Here is a 15469-nt window from a genome sequence, read left to right as displayed (position 1 = left end):
AGACAGGGTCGGCGTACTGGGACGCAAGCTTTTTTTTAAGTCTCTCTGTATATACAACAGAACAAGGCGCTCACTGCACATTCAAACTCTCCGTCAATAACTCAGAATATAACTCTATATATGCTTTGTGCTCCAGTAGCCCGGCTTCCCGGGTGGCTCGCGTTCCCAGTCAGTCTCTCTCTGCCTTCCATGCTCCAGGTGGCCCCTTTTATCTGGTCTCTCCACGCCAATTACTGAAACGAGACACAGGTGATTATCATTTGTGCTTGACCTACTTACGCACCGCTCGTCTTCTGCCTCTCTCTCCCGGTGCAGACCTCGCTGAACCACGCCCCCCTCGCCACAATCAGCTATCAGTGATATAAATAGGATTTGGCTTTTCCAATTAATGTATTAAATTATTATTATTATTTTTATGGTACTTCTTATTATTAAATTTATAGATATATGCAAGTCATTTGACCGCAATAATTTTATTGCACATCATAGCGTCTTTCATAGCGTCCTTATAATTTTGTGACGTGCTTGTCTTCATCACCAACTGCAAAATGATTCCCCGTCCACAAGAGACGTTCATCTCAGAACAATCAGCTGATTGTAATCAGCGTATAAGCAATGTCGGCAGTATTCCAAGCATGACTCCCATTCTTTAGCAATGACCCGAATACAATGTAGAGCAGTAGATAGTATCCATTCCAAACCAATGAAGAATATACATCTCATCTCGTGTCAAAGATGTAATGAAATAGATGTAAAGAAAACTAATTCCCGGTGCTGCCACAACAGGCTGCCGCTTAACACAGTGCCATATTAACTGATGACACACATGACTTGTGCATTTTCTGTTTGGGTGAGGATCATGTGTGTTCTGTTCTTGAGGGGTCGGAATGCACACATTGTGAGAGCTTTTCTATAAATAAGCTCAGATCATGTTTGTCTCTTTTCTCAAGGGAATTGGTGTGTACAATGTGTCTTTCCCCTGTGGTTGGGGACCTGCTGCGGCCGAGACCCAGCTGAGACTTAAATCTTTGCAGGTCAACTTGATGGAGGAATTCATTTGAAGTATGGCACTTTCTCATTCACCTTTCACTGACTCAATTGATCTGCTGGATGCTGATGTGCTTTCTTTAGTGTCATCTGATCTAGCAGATAGCATTCTTCTGGTTGTGGAGGCCGAAGAAGTTATGGAGGCCTCACAGCCTGCCTGCCCGCATACAAGGAACTTCTGAAGCTTATGGGTCATGCTACAGACAGGTTGCGTCTGTCTTGGAAGCGTATGAGACCTCAAATCACTCATTGCTGACTACATGAGAGATTTCTGTCTGGAACACAGCCAGGGCCTTTCCACTGATGCAGTGGCAGATCTGTGCTGGATTACGGATGTTCTCCGGGCCACTAAGCAAGCACCTGTCATGATTGGTCAATCGATGGCAGCTATGGTGCCAACAGAGAGGCATCTGTGGATCAGCTTGGCTGACATTGGGGAAAAAGAGAGGATCCTCCTTTTCGATGCACCCCCTGCAAACAAGCCTTTACGGGCCCCCAGCGTGCTACCAGTGCAGGGCCCCTGAGAATTTGCTCAATGGCAAAACGTTGGCCCCTTAGCGCTGGCCCTGCACGGGCAGCCCTCACTTAGCCCCCAGGAAACCCTCTCTAGGCCTACACAGTGCCCGCACTATTAATCTACAACAGAGGCGCCCTGTTCCTGGAGATCTACCTTCAGTTGTGTTTGATCAGGGTTGGAGCTGAACTCTGCAGGAAGGTAGATATCCAGGAACAGGGGTGGGCACCCCTGATCTACAACAATACATCTGTTTAGGGCTGTGCAAAAAAATCAAATGCGATTTTCATGCGCATCTCGTCAGTAAAGGCGTTCCTGTGATTAGTAGTAAATCTCCAGCACATGTATTCAGATGGAGCGGCATGAGTCGCCTGCGATTTTGAGTAGCTAGTGAACTACGGCTCTGTGTAGTAAATGCTGCTCCATCTGAACGCACGTGCTGGAGATTTACTTCTAATCATAGGAGCGGCTTTACTGACGATTCTATTTTTTGCACAGCCCTACATCTGTTTCACTTTAAATACTTTTCAGCTACTTTAACTTTAGTCTTTGGGAAAAACAGTTATTATACATCTGAAATGGATGCAGCCACCACATAACTAATGTCTGTACTATCAAAAATGTACAGTAGTCAAAGGGATTTCAAATCAGTTTATTAAAAACAAAATAGAAAACATTCAATTCAGGTTAATACAGTGTTACATATAGCCAAAAATGTAAATACACAAGTACAAAAAAACAAAAGAAAGCAAATAAAGCAATGTGAGATTGTAGGATTTAGTCACGTGAAAGTTGATGTGTGCGAAAATCTCTTTTTCAACCTCTTGTAATGAAAACACGGCACAGCTCTCAAACACCAGACTCTTCCTAACCAGGAACAGTCAAAAATAGTCCAGACTATGGTCTCACGTCGAAAAGAACTTTAAATCCATATTCAAACTGGACCATGATGTAGTAACCTCACCAATAAAGAGTCCTTCTAAAATGCATACAAATACACTGCCTTAAACTCTTAGCATCAATCAAAACATAGGCCATACATCCATGTAACATCACTGCAAAAAACATCAACTCCTTACATTAGACTGGGCTTGAAATTACACATTTCACAACCAGGACACAGCACAATGTGCTCAGCAGGTGAGCCATGATGGCTACTTGTTATTGCTAACTCCCTCTACCCACATGGCTTTACTTAAGGAAACCTAAAACATCCTAGTATGGTAAGGAAAAAAACTGCCCACAAAATTCTTATTAACAGGCTCATGTCTGTTACACCTCAAATATGGCTTGTCAAATATGGCCAGAGTTTAGCTACAACTTGATCAAACGCACCCAACAGTGATTTTCTAATGATCCTGAAGACATTGATTAGTATGCTCAGGTGTGTTTGATTAAGGTTAGAACTAAACTCTGCAGGAAAGTGGATCTCGTGAGCCAGATTTGAGGATCCCTTTTGGTTTGAGCAATTACAGTTCAATTGAGTGGCTAAAGAATGGAAAGTCAATGTTGTTTGTATTCTCCTAGTTGCATTACAGGGCTGCCACACTGGGCCATCATTGGATTAATGTAGGCAGTCCCATAGTGTGGGCTGCTCACAGAGAGGCCACGGTGAGCCCAAAGCTGTGGGCCTCGCCTGGACAAGCCCACACTGGGCCTCTTTAGGTTTGGTGTGGGCTGGCCCTAGTCCACTGTGCCCCCAAAAAGCCAGCATGGGCCCTACAGGGGCATGTTTGCAGGGCCAGTTTCACCCTTTGAGCTTTTTGGCACAACCGGTGGTTGAGCAATTCAGGGAGGTGAAGCTCTGATCAGGTGAGTCTGCAGCTTTCAAAAAGATTTATACCACACTGATCCAGACCTGCACCTCAAACTACTCGGGGCCCAGGTCTGTCTAGGTCTGAGGAACAAAGTAGTGTGGCAGGGGGTGTCTATTTTGATGATGAGGACATGTATAGGCAACACTTTATATCCTCAAGCAAATATGCTGATGAGAAAATCAGATATGTGTTCGAATGAGGTAAAGCTAAATCTTTATAAAGCATATTGTACACCTTTTTATACTGCTCCTTTGTGGGTGCAGGTGATCTATTTTGTAAGGCAAGTGTACAATCCTTTCCAGCTTTAATTAGAAATTTGATGTATAAATTTGTTTGTCGGTTGGATGATTCACATTATAATATTGCTGTCAAATCCTAGGCTTACTGTGGTGCTATATCGGTCACCTATGAGAAAACATTGGTATAACTATCTTTTTCAAGTGTATTGTATTGTTTTTTTTATTATTATTAATTTGTACTGTCTGTTTTATTGTTTTGCTAATGTACCTTGAGTCTGGAAAATAGAGTTGCATGAATTAATAATCCAGAGGAGACAATTTGAAAAAGAACAGCGCATGAATGGATGAATTAATAATCCAGAGGAGACAATTTGAAAAAGAACAGCAGCCTCTGGTTCCTTAGAGGAAATAAAATCTTTTCACTTTCACCAATCCACCTCTCACTCATCATCCCGTTTTGGGTGAGGAAAACTGAACTAATGATGTTACAGCAGAGTGCACATTAAAAGCAATCCCTGCCTTCTGATGGTTAGGTGAAGGACTTTGTGTGATTATGTGGTGAGGCGTGATATGAGGTGATGATTCTTTAAGTAGGAAGCTTACAAGCAGCTGCTTCCCCCACTGTTGGGGTTATTAAGCAGACGTTTCCATTGTAATAAAGTACTTAGGACAGACTGCCTCCCCCTATTATGGGTTCCTTAAGTAGGCAGCCCCTCACATTTTGTGAAGCCATTCCTGCCTCTCCCATAGTTGGGGTCCTAAAGCAGGTGGCTTTTTCATGAGGCATTGCGATGTATTCATTTTTAAGTTGCCTCCCCCTAATGTTAGGTTCCTTAAGTAGGCAGCTCCCTCATGTTTCATGAAGCTGTGGCTGCCTACCCAGTGGTTGGGTCCCTTAGCAGGTGGCACCTTCATGAGTCATTGCAATGTACTAAGATTAAAGCTGCCTCCACCTGATAGCGGGTCTCTTAAATAGGCAGCTCCCTTAGGTTGTGAAGTGTAAATTCCTGCCCCAATGGCTAAATCAGGAAGTTCCTTAATGGAAATTTAGTGGAGCTTCTTTACCCCTGAAGGAAAGCATTTTAAGTAGGAAGTTCCCTAATACCAACAAGGTGGTTGCTCCCCCGTCCCCCAGTGTCAGGTCCCCTAAGCAGGAAGCTCCCATGTGTGTTACCCAGGTGTGGGCTTCCCCCAGATATTGGGTAAGCTTTTTGGAAGCCCCCCTTGAGACTGTTAGAGCAAGTAGCACCTCACCCATTCAGGTCTTCAAGTAAGGTCCTTCCAGGAAAAGTGTCCTCTGGTGGCTGTCATGGGCACTCCAGCAGATGGCTGTGACAGTGGTATTATGATGAAAATGCAAGTGTCCCAAGTGTCCTACTCGTAAGTCTAAATGCATTTAGGAAATATAGCATTTAAATGGTAATATTGCTACAGTTTTTGCTTGGAAATTTTAAATGTATCTAATCAATTTGGGTAATGCATTTTAATTTTAATTTTGCAACTTATATAGTGTTAAAATATGTATTTATTTTACACATTAAAACTAGTGTAGGAATTGGAAATGTAAAATATATTATTGAATTTTCATTTTGTACCAAATGTTGCACACATGTATGCGAAAATGTAAATAAAATATGCAAAATGGCAATGTATTTCTGTATTTTAATTTCAGAATGAATATTGCTGCCCATATGCTTCCCCTTATGTCACCCCCGTCACTTCTATTTATACTTCATATGAGCAGCTATCCCTACATGAAATATACTATTTGTATCTCTACAATGTCCAAAACACAATGGTACAGAGGTCAAAAACATCCATGTGCATGTTTAAAACAACAGATGAACACAAATACACATTGTAAGTGATTCACATTTTAACAGCAAGATGTGATGCAGAGGCCATGAATGTATTCCAGATAGAATAAGATAGATTGAATAGAATAGGCAGAAAAAATAACCTAAAAAGCCTGATTGGATAATAACGATCTGCCCACCAAACTTCGAAACACCAACGTAAAAATGTAGTAACTACTTGAAAATCTAATTGTAAGACGTAAAGATTACTGTTTTATCTTAAGGAATGTAATTAAATAAAAGTACAAGTATTTAGCTTAAATTGCACAAGATCCCGAAAATAAATAATTAAGTATAGGAATCAAGTAAAATTACTCAAGAATTTTATAATATCATATACTGTACGCTTTTTTTTTAATTTTTATTTTTTTAGAACAGCACCTGTCTTCTTCTTGTTAGTTTTATGGCGGATTGCAACCATGACTTATCAGGTGCATACCGCCAGCTACTGTATCGGAGTATGCAGCATGGATTATATCTCAATGAATGCACTTTACATTATCAAAAAATAAATAAATAATAATAAAAAAAATTAAGAAATATTATAGCACTACTATCTAAATCCTATAATATACCCCTGTATCCTTCAGATATTCAACAACAGCATCCTGTGCATCTTTAACCCCTTCTCCTGATGTTCCCAAAACACCCTCAATGTTCCATTTTCTTCCTGTCTGACTTATCTTTTGGTTTAATCTAATCCTCTCTTCCCTATACTTCCTACAATGTAACAATATATGTTCTGCATTTTCTGTGATTTTACATTCCATACATTAATCTGATTTACTTTTACATAACAAAAACAATGTTTTATTTAACCCTGTGTGGTCAAACCTCAGCCTGGTAACATCACCTGTCTCTGTAAATTCTGTTTTGAACAGTTCACCTGTTATAAATATGCTAAAATGCATTTGAAATACATTTATTTCATGCTAACTAAACAACAAATACATTTACATATTTATGTGCTTAATAAAAATACCCTGCAATTGTACTTACATAAAATCTGATCAACTGGAAGAACTAATGTTGTGCTTAATGCACCTTAATTGTGAATTGTCAATTGTAATGCTGAAGTCCAACTAAAGATATACTAAAGTATACCTACAGATTGTGCTAAAGTGGAACTATTGCAAATATACTTTAGGTACACTTTAAATATCTTGCTTTTAAAGATTGATATTATTCAAAGATCAAACCATCCAGAATGGTGACATTAAAACACATTTTACGCTTAATATTAAGAAATGTGCATTGTGCAGTAATGAAATACTCAGAATAAAGTTTAATTATAATTTTGATATCAGTAACACAAGTCTCGAGCGATATGTTAGTAAATATGTTAATAGATTTGAACTATTAGTATGAAATGAATGTATTTTAAAATATATTACTTTTTTACTAGGGCACCCATACAAAAACTGTTACATATGCGCCTCTCTTGCAAAGCATAGGAAAATGAAAACACAAAAATTAAGATGCTTATTACTCTTTTTAGCGAATCTAATTTAGTCTTTTACAGATTTATGTTGGTCAGTCTAAAATGTATGATGAAATGTAATATTTTTTTTAATAGAAATTATAGGGGTCCTATTATGCTCTTTTACAAAGTCTTTATTATGTTTTGGGGGTGTACTAGAAAATGCTCTCATGATTGGTGGTTCGAAAAACGCATTATTTTTCACATAATTTACATTATTAAAATACCTTTCTCCCCAGGCTGGCACAAACAGCTCGATTAGTTCCGGCTTTGATGAAGATCCACCTTCCGAAAAACAAAATGTGTTGTGATTGGTTAGCTGTCCCAGTGCGTTGTGATTGGCTAACAGCTTAGACGGTGTTTCAGTACTGCAACTTCCCTTGCTCCGTCTTTCAGCAAAAGCTTTTTGGGCGAATCCAGCAGGCACTGTACTCCTCATGTTGTGGAAGCTGTCCTCAGTAAAATGCTCAGCCCACAATAGCAAATTGGGGTTATAATGCTCAGGGACAGAGTTAAAAAATAAATTGCAACCACTGTTTCCTGACATCATCCGCTTTCGGAAGCCCAAACAAAGATGTTTGGGCACGGAGGTGAAATAAACAGCGTTTCAGGCGGTCGCGCACCGGACGAGAAGTGCAGCGTCGCGTCGCGCCACATCTTTAAAATTCAAATACTTTATTTTCTATGAGTGTAGACACACCGGCGGCGCCCAGCTACGTCGTGTTGTACTTGTAAGAATTGTTCTAGACATGGCGAAAATTTTCCGCTACAGCACAGTAGCTCTTCTTCTTCGTTTTCTCTGATGCACTCACTCAACCAAGCGTTCTAACCACAACCTCGCCCCTCCCCACCCCCCAACCATTTGAATTTCTGTAGGCGGGAATTCTTTATAATGATATTCCAATGAGCCGCTTTGTGATATCACAAAGCCCGGAAAACAAACGCTGTAGTCCAAACTAGCCGTTCGTTGTGACTCTTGAAAAGGGATTTTTAAAAAAGAAATATCTCCCTTTGGAGTGGACTTTGAGATTTGTAATTTTCTAGATCTTTTTTTTTATGCCCAAGCATACACACTACACACTGACTCAAATTTAAAAAGTGAAAAAGCATAATAGGACCCCTTTAAGATTGTATCCCTCATTATTCCTAATATTTGAACTACAGTCCAGATGGTGGTGTTGTGCACTTTTAGCTAGTTCAATCATCTGGTTCAAGAAGAGACTGAAGTTTCTGCACGCTCCAGCACAGGAGGTGGCGCTATGCACTCAATTGTTGTAGGTTTGCCACACAGAGAAGAATCAGATGTTGGAGACTTTTGATTTCAACGATTGTCTTTTAGCAATTTTGATAACATGCTGGCCTTTCTAAGTTGACGGACATATTGATACTCGAAATCTCTGATTTTCTAAATCAAAGCAGGGAAAAGAGAAAAATCAACCGTTTTCACATTTCGACAGAACACGTGGTTAAACTGCGCAGCATGGTCAAGCCAAGCTCTCTTCAGAAAACATTAAGGTTTTTAAGGCAATAGCAAGGTTTTCAGTCCTCTAATGTGTCTCTTTTTTTCTTACATATTAGTATGAACCATGTGAATGTGATTACTTTTTGAGATTCTAGATTATTAAGAAGCTAATACCAGCATTAGTCTAAAATGTTAGTGTACGATCGTTCTTAATATGATCAACATCTCTAGCAATTTTTTTTGCATTCCTCCACAGTAAAGGTGTAAAGCTAACCTCAGCTATGGCTGTTGAAAGTGGTGATGAAGATGACCTTTCCATTAATGAACAAGCCATCAGTGCCAGTGAAGATGAGGTGGGCAACTCTCTTTCAGTTAGATGAGGATGTTATGACCTGCGTACTTGAGATACGTGTTGTTTTCTATTTTTATTATTTGTAAATATTCATTTATTTATGCTAGGTTAAGGTGTCCTTGTTACAGTGTAATTATGCATTTAAGTACGGAGTAATATAAATTAACGTACTTCTTATGCGGTTAGGGTTTGGTTTAGAGTTAACGTTAGTTACATGCAATTGTTAATAATATACTGTTATTGCTATATTATGGGTAACACTTTATAGTAAGGTTCCATTTGTTAACATTAGTGCACTTTATTAGTTAACATGACCTAACAATGAAAAATACTTGTAAAACATTTACTGATACATTATCTGTTATTATTAATGAACGGACCTGAAGCTAACATGAACTAACAATGAGCAGTCGCAATTTTATTAATTAACATTAACAAAGATGAATAAATACTGTAACAAATCTATTGTTAGTTAATATCAGTTAATCAATTGCATTAATTAACATTAACTAATGAACCTGATTAAGTGTTAGCTGATTATGTACATGTAACATGTGTAACGAGGATGTTTTGAATATTTTCTTTTATTTATTACAAATAATTAACTGATTAGTAGAGTATTTTATTAATTGAGCTGAATGTGTCCAATATGGGAAATATTCACCAAACAACTTTTGTTTTGGAGGTTTGGGAATGTTTTGACAGCCCCTGATCTGCAACAATAAACATTAACACCATAATGCAATATACAGTGGGGTCCAAAAATCTGAGACTTCTAGTAAAAGGGCACTTACTTTATTTTTTGCTTATTTATTTTTTAAAATCAGCATAAGTTTAAAGACATCATTTTCAGAATCTACTTAATTTGCTTAAATGACAGTTTGCACCCAAGCTAGCATACGTTTTTGCAAAAGTTGTTGCTTTATGCTATCCTGCGTGAATCCAAAGAATATCTTGTGGTGTTCAGTGAAATCTAAAACAATTTTTGATTCTTTAAATTCTTCTGAATCCTTTAGTCAAGCCCTATGAAACATGTTTCTGATTTTCATTTCCATCCATTAATTTCTTTCCACTATTTGTAATTTTCTAAAAATAAAAATCTTCCAAACTCTTCCTCTGGGTTGTTAATCCTAACTCAATGCGAAACAGTACACGTTTATCGACCAAAAAATATGATAACCAATAGGCCTATATTTTGTGAATGTTATGTCCAAACTTCATGAAAGATTGTACACTTGGACAACAGGACAGTGAGGAAATATGTCAGATTTCATTAATTTCTGATGATCAGTGGTCTAGCAGCAAATTCTGAGAGTAATAGATGAGGGTCTGTAATACCAAAGTTGTCCTCAAGAGGATGTTGCTTCATTTTAAATCTCACAGACAACTGTTGACTTCACAGTAAAACTCTTATTTGAAAAAAGATTATTCACACAAGCTGTTGGTGCTTGGACTCTGATGTCTTAATCATTTGAACCCCATTGTACCTGTGCCAGATTAAGCTAAAATATTTATTTTCTTGCTTTTTTTTTTTGAAGGAGGGCAGTGATGATGAGAGAAAACACAAGAAGCTACTGGAAGCCATCAGTTCTATGGGTGGAAGAAAGAGGTGTGAGACATTTGAAATTCATCTTTTTAGTGCTGGTCCACCCAAATAAAAGGTTTGATTGAAAACCAAATTCTGGACAGACTGCATGGGCTGAAAACTGGAATGTTTGGAAGATGGAAAAAGTAAACTAGTTCTGTTTATACCATGGTGTGTCTAAATACTTGATTCTAAATGGCTGGAATGTGTATGTTCAAACTATTGAATGCACAGGTAAGTCCAGTTAGTTTAAGCACTGTTCTAATTTAATGTGCTCTTTTTGTTGAAGCATTCACACACGCTGAGATGATTGCACACAAAAAGACACATTTAGTAATGCAGAAGCTTGTCAACAATGGCCTGAGACAGATGCAGGAAATTCACACGCAATCCCTCTCTCTATCATTCCTTTAAATAAATTCCAATTAATGTAACTTTATTTACCATACTATTTTATTTTATATGAAGTATTTTAGAGCTGACTACCTGTAGATAAAGTAACTAATGAAAATTAACCATTGCTTTTTATTTGTCCAGTCAAATTTTGCAGCTATAAGTTGTCCATGCAGGCAAGTGACCTTGGTACAAGTTAAATAACCCACAGTAAAATTTGATATATTTACATCTGGTATTCTAAAGAAAGGCCCTTTTGGAATAAATCAGTTTTTAGCAGAGGCAGAAAAAAAAGTTACTAAAATGTCCAAAACAGCTTTTTGACCAATTGATGCTTGTTTATCCAAGGAAAAAGCAGAGTGAGCGCTCTGAAGCAAGTGTGCAGGTCTCCGAGTTCTTTGTCAATGCAGAGGGTAAATGCTAAATTTATTCACATTATATTTTTGACTGAAATAGAACATCAGTAGTAAGTTTTCTTAATTCTGTTTAAAGGTACATGAGAGAAAGTCAACATTTCTGACCTCCTGGGAACCGTGGAGAACACCTCAGGAGCCTCCAACAAGACCAAGAAACAGCTGAGGAACCTGCAAAACAGTAAAGGGACTTTGGCGTTACCGCTCAACAAACAGAAAAGGTGAAATGATACATTTTCAGTTCAGTTACTCTATGATAAACTGAGAGGCTTATCACTTGTTCTAAAACCTGTGCTTTTAAATTAGTAGCAATTAATGGCATCAGGGATATAATTTAAAAAATGTAGTCCATATAAACATAAATTTCATGTCTGAAGCAAGTAGCAATCAGAATGGGATCAGTGACTTTTCATTTTAGTAGTCACTTGGAGAAAAGTAATTTACTCTTGTGCCAAGTTATGTTGCTCACACAATTTTAATGTGATTTTTTTTTTGTCTTCTAAAAAGGTTTTTTTCTGCTGACACACATGAGGATTTTTGCAGAGTCAGACAATATTCAGTTTAGTTTTTACTAAAAATGGATCTTAAACATTTGACTGGTTTTACTTTATTTTAACCTGATTACTCATGAATGATTATAGCTATAGATCCTGGCATGGTGTTACAAAGCAAACAAATTTCAAGTCTGTTGCTAAAATGTACAAGTAGTGTAGGCTTTGTGATTTCAACCTTTTACATAAATTTGTCATAGAAGTTTTGCCATAGGCTTACTTCTCAACATGCGGGCACAAAGGTGTAGTTGTTAAAAAAAAACTATTAAATCTGGACCCACTATTCTAAATTCAGCCTTGGTATTCTTGGTGTCTTTATTTTGATGAAGTTTTTCTCTCTATTATGTCCACAGATTCAGAGAGGCATAGCGTATGAGAAGACCACTAAAGAGGTGTCTTGCTGGCAGAACATCATAGTGCAGAACCAGAAGGCTGAACAAATAGTGTTTGAACCAGGAGTCCTTAGGACCTAAACAGGTGGAGCAGGTTGTGGCTGGATGGAAGGTGGATTTTTATTATTTATTTATATTTTATTTTTTTGGAATGGCTCAAATCTGTCATGGTTACGTTTGGTTTAAATGCGTACATTGCTATTAGGGGTGCACTATTCTTTTCCTTTACCAAAGCCCCTTTACCTCACTTTTTGCCTGTAATAAGCTATATGTTGCAAATAGGAACAGCACACACACTTTCAAAAAAAGACATTCAATCTAATTTTTGCCTCAAAACTCTAGTCAGACTCAGAAATCAATACTAGTATCTACGATTTGTTTACTCTCCAGGGCCTGAATTTTGTTGGGGGATTGCAGGTTTTACGTAAAGTTTATAGAATTAGTTACACAAAGATAAGTTAGGTCATTCACTCTCTTCAATATATATTATATCCTTAATATTCATCATTACATTTTAGAAACCCCTCTAAAATAATCTATAGCCATCTTCAGTTCATTTTTACATCAATAAACCGCTTTTTTAAAAACACAACTATGGTTGACATAGTAAAATTCGTCATTTACAAATACTTTTTACAAGATATGATTTAGGCTATATGAAAGTTTTTATTCCTGTTTCAGTTTTATATGCAGGTTTATGAGGAGGAGCATAATTCTTTCACATTTGCTTGTTCATTGGTGTGTTTGTACTACATTGTTCTTTGTAAAATTGTCTTAACTTTTAATTGAATTATATTGTGTACATTATTACAATTCACTTTGCCTTCAAGCAGTCTAATTGCTAACACTGATGTTACATTGAGTGTGCTCAAGGTTTTTTTTTTTTTTTTTTTTTTAGTTTTGTCAAAAAAATTCGTCATTTACAAATACTTTTTACAAGATATGATTTAGGCTATATGAAAGTTTTTATTCCTGTTTCAGTTTTATATGCAGGTTTATGAGGAGGAGCATAATTCTTTCACATTTGCTTGTTCATTGGTGTGTTTGTACTACATTGTTCTTTGTAAAATTGTCTTAACTTTTAATTGAATTATATTGTGTACATTATTACAATTCACTTTGCCTTCAAGCAGTCTAATTGCTAACACTGATGTTACATTGAGTGTGCTCAAGGTTTTTTTTTTTTTTGTATTTTAGTTTTGTCTAAATCATTGTTACCTTTCTTTGTGGTTTATTTTCCTCTAATTGTACAAAGGCTCAGTAATGAGAGAATGACTATTTACTGGAATTCGACACAATTTTGTCCTCACAACATGTATGCAAGCACACACACATACACAAAATGACTGTTTCTGATCTTGAGTTACAAATGTTACTTTAATGTAATTGTTTCTTTGCATGCTGACCAATTGTAGCTAAAACACATGTTTGGTAGAAGCACTTGCTTTTATTTTAATACTAACTCCATGCGCAAATTCTTTGACAGGCTCAAACTCCTCTTGAACAAGAGATTTTCAGACTCTAGCACAGCAACAGCCAGCCAGTCAATGACCCTGTTTTGACTCCTGTAGAGGAGGCATCACTTAAAGCCATGAGCTTGGAGGAGGTATGACTTTGATAAAGCTTCTATTCTATTGCCATAGATGTTTTATAGCCATTCAAATCAAGTTATTACTGCTTCTAGTATAGGTAGGCCTAGGCCTGGCATTATGACAAGGTGTATACAGTGAAATGGTTGAAATGTATAATGCAATAAGGATTCTGCTGTAATGTTGGAGCAGTATAGAAAACACCTGGGTCATTCTGTGTCAACTCAACCAGAGGTCCACGGCTCAATTTTTTTTTTTTTTTTTTTTTTATATATACAGTATCTCACAGAAGTGAGTACACCCCTCATGTTTTTGTAAATATTTTATTATATCTTTTCATGTGACAACACTGAAGAAATGACACTTTGTTAAAATGTAAAGTAGTGAATGTACAGCTTGTATAACAGTGTAAATTTGCTGTCCCCTCAAAATAACGCAACACACAGCCATTAATGTCTAAACGCTGGCCACAAAAGTGAGTACATCCCTAAGTGAAAATGTCCAAAGTGTCAATATTTTGTGTGGCCACTAGGGCTGCACGATAAATCGCATGCGATATTTAACCCGCATCTTGTCAGTAAAGCCGGTTCTTTAATCAGCGGTAAATCTCCATCACCTGCGGGCTTTCACATGGAGCAGCATTAACTACACAGAGCCGTTGTTCACTGACAAGCTGCGCAAAAACCACGATCATATGTTGCGCATGTTTTGCGCAGCTTGCCAATTTGATGCAGTGTGCGGCGTATGGTCTGAGCACTGACAGGCTGACCCCCACCCCTTCAACCTCTGCAGCAATGCTGGCAGCACTCATACGTCTATTTCCCAAGCACACCCTCTGGATATGACTGAGCATGTGCACTCAACTTCTTTGGTAGACCATGGCGAGGCCTGTTCTGAGTGAAACCTGTCCTGTTAAACCGCTGTATGGTCTTGGCCACTGTGGAGGAAATACCTAAAGACAAAATATTCAGTGTCACAGATGTATATTTACTGAGCAATTCACTATTTTGTAGAGGGGGGTCAAAGTGACAATTTTCACCTGAGATTCGGAGCCAAATTACGGGGGTAAAAATGACTTCAGAAAGATGGCAGCATCATTGTTATTTTTACACAGAGATTGGTAGATCAATTAGTAAAAATTTTTTCAAGAAATCTTTTTTGCATTATATACCAATGATGAACATTCAAAAATGGAGGAAAAAGCCATTTTAGATTTGGTGTTTTAACAAACTTTCCTTTTGGCATCTTCATTTTTAAGGGCTCTATATGTTTCAGTTCCAGAGATATTGGAATTTCAAATTATTAAATTTTACCCTTTTCAGTGGTCGAAAACCAAATGTTGGTCACTTTGTATATAATACTTATTTTATTTAAATTTTTTATTTAATTAAACATTATTAGATTAAATTTGTATTTAATCTCTGAAGAATAAATGTTATTGAAATTAAAGATTCTCTATCAAAACAGTTACATTGGAGTTGAACATATCTGTCTGAGTGCTAAAATTGGTCACGTTGAGGCACTTTAACTTGCTTTCGGTATTCTATTTATAAGATTCTATATTTCAATCAGTTTCAGGGATATTTGGAAGAAGGGATTCTGTTCATTTTAACAACTTCTGAAGCTACCAAGAGTTTAGATATGCAGCACTGTAACATGTTTGAAACAAATTCCACACCTTGTGGGGAAAAGAGGTTGCTTTCCCCACACATTGTATTCACATCAGTAAACCAAGGTTTGCCTCACCTGAATTAATTATAAGAATTTCCTTTTCTTTTT

At 37.3% G+C, this 15469-nt stretch overlaps 1 pseudogene; it reads left to right on the top strand.

Moving 5' to 3' along the window:
- The first annotated feature begins 8171 nt into the window (after positions 1-8171).
- Positions 8172-13684, top strand: LOC107560329 (U3 small nucleolar RNA-associated protein 14 homolog A-like; annotated as a pseudogene).
- Positions 13685-15469: the final 1785 nt, after the last annotated feature.

Source organism: Sinocyclocheilus grahami, unplaced genomic scaffold (genome assembly GCF_001515645.1).
Source record: "Sinocyclocheilus grahami isolate Dianchi unplaced genomic scaffold, SAMN03320097.WGS_v1.1 scaffold720.1, whole genome shotgun sequence".
Taxonomy (NCBI): domain Eukaryota; kingdom Metazoa; phylum Chordata; class Actinopteri; order Cypriniformes; family Cyprinidae; genus Sinocyclocheilus; species Sinocyclocheilus grahami.
Note: the sequence above shows the minus strand (reverse complement) of the source record. Positions and strands in the feature narration are given on the sequence as shown.